This window comes from Mastigoproctus giganteus, chromosome 5 (assembly GCF_048544385.1).
Source record: "Mastigoproctus giganteus isolate SK-2022 chromosome 5, ASM4854438v1, whole genome shotgun sequence".
NCBI classification, from domain to species: Eukaryota; Metazoa; Arthropoda; class Arachnida; order Uropygi; family Thelyphonidae; genus Mastigoproctus; species Mastigoproctus giganteus.
The window spans coordinates 162,998,270-163,004,840 of record NC_143579.1 but is presented as its reverse complement, the minus strand read 5'-3'; positions in this window follow the sequence as shown (position 1 = coordinate 163,004,840).

Below are 6,571 nucleotides of genomic sequence, written 5' to 3'. Positions count from 1 at the left end.
TCTGAAAAATATATTGCAGCTACATCGGTATATACTTGAATTAAATGAGAATGGGGAGAAAAAGGAAGGAAGGTTTTCAGCTGAGTACCACCACCAAATGGCTTCGAAACTGTGCCGCCTGGGTGGTGGTACGAGCTGAGAATAAGTGACAGGAGACTTCTTTAATGGGAAAGTGTCTTAATCGAAGTGTTGGAAGAAGGCAACTCGTGAAGGATTTCAGAATATGAGACGTTATAATAATGATCCCTAACTTGCAAACTTACTTCGGTTTGTCTTAAAATTCAGCTATGTAGCATTTTCTTCTCTCGTGCATAAGCATGACAGCGTGATTTTGAAACGTATTACAGGATATAAGGATAGTGAAAATTTGAAGGATTGTAAATTTTCCCCTATTTTTTTGCTTATACAGCGCTTTAATCAAATTAGTCAAAACTGTGATCAATGTTTTTAATAAAACAACAAAAGGGGAAGAAATGTAAATCAGGAAAAACCAACCGAAAGGCACAATATGGCCACAGCAAAAAAAAAAAAATAAATAATAAATAATAATAATAAAATAAAAATAAAGAAATAAATAAAAATTTAAAAATATATAAATAAAAATAAAAAATAAATAAAAATTTTAAAACTAAATAAAATTTTTAAAAATAAATAAAATTTAAAAAATATAAATAAAAATAAAAAAATAAATAGTAAAGCAAATAGTTTTAATATTTTACTATTTAGACTCCATTTATTTTATTTTATTTTTCTCCTAAAAAAACAACAATTGCTAATATCGTTTCGGAACGAAAATGTGCAGTATTTCCACAGTCTTTTCAACTATTTCGATTTATGTGATTTAAATAATTTTGAAAGAAATTTGCATTAAGATGCCAAACTTCGCTCAAATATAAAAATACTACAAGCAAGTTGTGAAGTTTCACGTGAAGGGGTAATGCCTTCTATATCGCGTAACAAATCATGATATCAACAGGTTGGACAGGTTACCATTCAGTTCGGTAGTTTCCTGAGGTAAAAAAATTGTCAATTCTGCATTTTTTGTCTACTAGATTCGTGCTTTCTTTTGCCTGTATAGCAGCATGTATTTAATATAATTATATATTACGAGGGATCATAAAGTAATCAGAAATCTGTTTCTCATTTAGAAAAGGTGCTAGCAAACCATCTCTATGCGAAAAATGTCGTGTATGTGTCTGTGTGTCCATTAAATAACTAGGTGGCAGCACCGATCAACTTCTGATTCTTGTTGGGTAGCTGTTTGAAATGGCGACGTCGGCATATAACCAGGTGCAAAGTGTTGTTCAATTTCTTAAGTTCAAAAACCCCAAACTTGCTGAAATCCATGAATAGTTGACAAGACACGTATGCAGAAAATGCCACGAAAAAATGTCAAATGTTCTAGTAGTGTGACAGCTCCATCCGATGAAGAACCTTGTCGTCCTGAATCAGTCATTACGATCTAATCGCTTCTGTTTCTGAATCATAATGACTGATGCCTTTCTCATGACCACTCACCGATGAAGCACCATGACGCTGGCTCTAGATGGCACTTAGAAAACGTTGAAGGTTTCTATACCATAATAAAATCCCCGTGTTTGCAGAAAACTAGATATTTTGATTAATTTGGTATTTTAAATATAACATTATATAATTTCACAATAATGGAAGAAAATAACAAGTAATATCTAGTCGAAGAAATCATTCGAGAAACCAGGTGCATCCTATGCTCTTTCTCTCTCTCTTAGAGTAATCCTACAACATTTTTTCCTCCATTCCAAGTTACCAGAAAATCTCCTAAACATCATCAAGGATTTAGGAAAGAATTCAGATGAATTTGTTGATAAAATATCATAGAGGAAGAAGAAGAAGATAATCTATTTTCTATTATCTCCCCCATCTGTGAGTTTTCCATTCCTTCATGGTCTTTTTGCAAAATATTCATCGAATACTCAACATCGATTAACGCGTACTGTTGTCATGCGTTCAATGCCGAATATTATTGTTACTGCGTTCGACAAGTTGCGTAACCCAAAAATAAATATTTTAATTCAAATTGCGTAATATTTGGACTGAATAAATAGATTTTATCATTTTCAGAAACAGCTGATTCTGTATACATTTCTTCCGTGTTGAATACATACTGTTTTCGTGCATTCAATACGAGAGAAATGCATGTGTTCTTAATACAGTACCACCTGTCAACCACTCAAGATTTGGAGAAATTCTGATAGATGGTAGGAGAGCGCATGTCGAAGAATAAGCTGACAGAGATGCAAGTTTTGACATGCTGTGTGGTAATTGCAAATTGGCCCTAAATTACATGTTGTAAGTGTGATCCGTTTTGTGAGATATTTCTGAATTCTAATGACTGCAACTCTGTCAGTGAATTCTTCGACATGCGCTCTAATACCATCTACCAGAATTTCTTCGAAACTAGAGTGATTGCATGGTGGTACTACCATTCCGCTAATTAAATTATCAAGTTGCGTATTAAGTATTCTTGTTCATCATGTCACCATGTTTGAGATGTTTCTTAGAACACTTCAAACATAGTGACTTAGAAACACCTAAAAAAAAGCACTTAACTTACGGCCACTCTGCAGTTATCAGAAAACATGTCAGCACTTGTAACTGAGTCAGCTTATTCTTGGACATTTATACTCCTCGTCTCCTACCATTTACCGACAATTTGAGCGGTTGCACCGTGAAACAGCCACTCATCTAATTAAATGTGCTTAAAAATAGTTCACTTGTAGAGTCAGAGTCATTTGTAATTTAATACCATATGTCAATTATTTATTTAGAAAATAGAGTTTATTTTAATAACGTCTAGAATATTTACGCATTAAATTATGTATAAAATAGTGTTATACAACTGAACTCCGTTTATTTGCTTTAATTTTTCTCCTAAAACAATTTCTGTGTTAATAGAAATTAGTTATTGTTTGGAGATGATCCACCACACTCTTTATATTGCCATTCTCCACTTATCGTAAAACATATCATTCTAGGATGTGTTCATTATCGTGCTGATAACACATAATAATATGTTTTACGATAAGTGGAGAATTACTGCTAGAATCTCCTCCTTCCGATCCCCTGCTTAGCCACTGAGGATAAGCCACTTCATTGGAGATGACGCCAATTTAAATGAACTGTTCACTTATCTAAAAATAAACTTTTATCATTTCAAAGTTAGTGGCACGATTTGGACATAATAGCCATTAAGCCTCCACGCCAACAACAACAACAACAACATTGTAATGTTAAGTAGCTAATAGTCAATACAGTCTGTCCTCGTATAGCACGATAGTTGCGTTCTTAGAAACCCTCGTGCAATGCGAAATCGTGCAATATAAACAACAGGCCCTATGGGAAAAGTAGGGTTAGGTGCCGACCACCCAAGATTGAACACACATTTGGAACCAAAACATTACCAAACAATAAATAATCGGGTAATTTTAAACGTTATAAAATACTTAACGTATTTTATAACGATTAAAATACGTAATAAAAATATTATAATAAAGTATTTTTAGTATTTTTTAATACTAAAAAAGTATTTTTTACGAATAAAATACGTATTTTATTCGTAAAAAATTTATTATATTAAATAAAATAGTCGTAATAAAATACTTACGTATTTTATAATACGTAAGTATAAATTATAATACGTAAGTCGTAATAAAATATTGCTAATGCTTTTGCTTCTATCGTAAGCAAACTTGCTTTTTGTTTGATTTTCTATCCAAACAGATGACAGCCGTTCCATCTCTTCAAATTCTTTGTCTTAATCTAATGGATTTTTAATTACACTTTGAGTTGTTCCTGCTATCAAAGTTGTTTTTATTTTCTCTGCATTCTTTGTAATTCTCGGCGTTGCCTGATTTAGGTCTATAGCACGTGCAATATCACATGGCCTTTCATTTCGCTCAAAGCGTTTCACAATTTCATATTTTTTCTCTATCGACAGAGGCGGACAGAAGCCTTACGGGGGAAACCACGGTGGGCCGGAGGCCGGTGTGATTTTGGCCATAAACCGTAGTATGAGGCCACTATAAATTTTCCCAGTTAAGAATTTTTGATCCAGTCCGCCTCTGTTTATCGATATTGTTTTTTTTTTTTTTCTCTGAATCTGCAGTGTCTTAGCCAGAACGCTTGCTTTTCACACCTTTTAAGTATTTTACTCATTTTTAGGGAACAAAGCACAATTACAAAACGAGGAGGCACGCTTGATACACATAAACAAAGCTGCGCGCGTGTAGCAACTGAATAAACAACACCGTCAAGACACTATTAACACCTCACATTTTACTAAAGCACATTTCTGGGGGTTACTACCATAAAACAATAAAAACAATTTCCAGTTGCGTTTCTGCTAGTGGAATCTGTTATAAACTGGTAGTAAACTCCATCTAATTGCATTTGCGATTATATCGATAGCTGGAATTGTGTTGGTTTTTACGTTATTATGGTGAAATGTGTTTCCCCTTCACTGATATAAAAAACATAAATACATTTTCAGAATCTTCTTCGTTCCTATCGTGTTGCGTTCAGTTGGGGTGATTCCGCGTTCGACTGCCATTTCTTGTAAACACAAAGGCGAATCGTGTATAAGCGAATTCGGTTCGTGTTATATAAGATAACGTTCCCCTATTTATAAATCGTGTATGATCGAATTCGTGTAATGTAAACACGTGTTATACGAGGACCGACTGTACGTTAGTATTAACACATATGTTATGTTTATTATATAGTAGTATTAGTAGGTTGGAAGAAAAAAATCAAAGCTTAATCAGTAACAGAATCCTCTTGTCCATGTGCCGAATTCTAGAACAGATGAAAATACTGTATTTACATTTGGTAATGCTGAAAACCCTAAGTTTACGCCGAAACTAATCATTCACTATGTCAAACACTGGCAGAATGCAAAACAGTTGTAAATAGATGAAATGGCCTTATAAACTTTAAGGTCATCAGCAATAAGTCACCCGCCGACTTCAAAAGAATTAAGGAGAAATATAATATTATTTATAAAATACATAAATTATAATATTTGACTGGTGATACCTCTATCTTTTGTGGCTGGGAATCACGATGTAAAAGATGGCAGTGTTTTATTTATTTTTTTTCTGTACAGCAAAAAAATATTTATTCTGAGTTAATTAATTTATTCCACGTTATAAAATAATAACAAGAATGGAAGAGCTGTCTTGAAAGTATTATTAGTATTAATAATGTTGACCGGACGATAAATGCTATATACACCGAGTGCCCACTTTATTAGGTGCACCTGTCCTTTTGTGGGGGGGGGATTTGAATTTTTATTTTATTTTATATTTTTATTGAGAATCCTGTTCTTCAAAGGGGGCCTACATTTATATTATATTATGTTATATATATATTTTTTATATCCCCTCATTTTAACCCCTCCCACTTTAACACCTGACTTGATTGATTTCAGAAAATTCCCAGACTCACGGGGACCCCTAATATATTAAGGTATTCTTCCACTGGACTGGCTGAGTTTAGAAATGACAGACACACACACAAGAATGTAGAATATACAAATTTGTTTTTTATTGTCATATTATATATAAGAAAATTACAATAACCTTTAACAGAATACAGTATTTAGTTTGACACTTGTTATTTTACTAATTTTTAAATGTGTATATATCTTGTAATTTACAGTCAACCTTGTTATCAAAAGAACTACTAAATCCTAATACTTATATATATCTACATATATATATATATATATATATATCACTGTGTCTCTTCATGTTGCTCTACAAAGATTTCAGTAGGTCCGGGCATTTATTACCCCTCACAACGCACAATCTGTCTCTTTGCTCCTTAACAGTCCATGTAAGTCAATAAACCACCATCAGCCAATGAACAGACAAAAATATAATTTCATAAGTGCTCGTTTCCCAACTTATTAGGAAATACATATATATTCATTCAAGAATCCTTACTTGCAAACATGTCAACAGTCAACAATATCCAACCAATTTACTTAGTTACCTTTCCGTTCAGTTAATCCACTATTTCACAATTAGGGCTAGATGCTCATTTAATTGTTTACCTGTTTAATCATTTTCTACCCCAAATAAGTCATACTCACAGCAATTTAACATTCACAATAATTCAAGGACAAAATTTTTACTTCCTACTACAGATTAACTTACTCTTAAATTGCATTACTCTGATCTCTATACTAAATTGAATTATCACTCCTTAATTATTACACTCGTTCAAATATATATGTATATATATTTAGTACTTTGACATTCTCTCTTAAAATTTATAGCGTCCTCCTAGAGTCCTTTTCATTATTAAATTAGTTCCCCTTTTTACAACTTATATTCTCAGTACTTATTCTAGCACTTACGCAATGGTCTGGTATTCCTCCCTGCTCGGTCTCTCTTCCTATCTGCTCGGGGTTTGGACTGGAAAGCGAAAGGTTGCTCATCCGGGGAACACAGTAATCTATCCTGGGTTTCTCTACCGGGTACTGCACAGCTGAAGATAATACCGAATCTTATCTCCTTTCTTCCTCCAT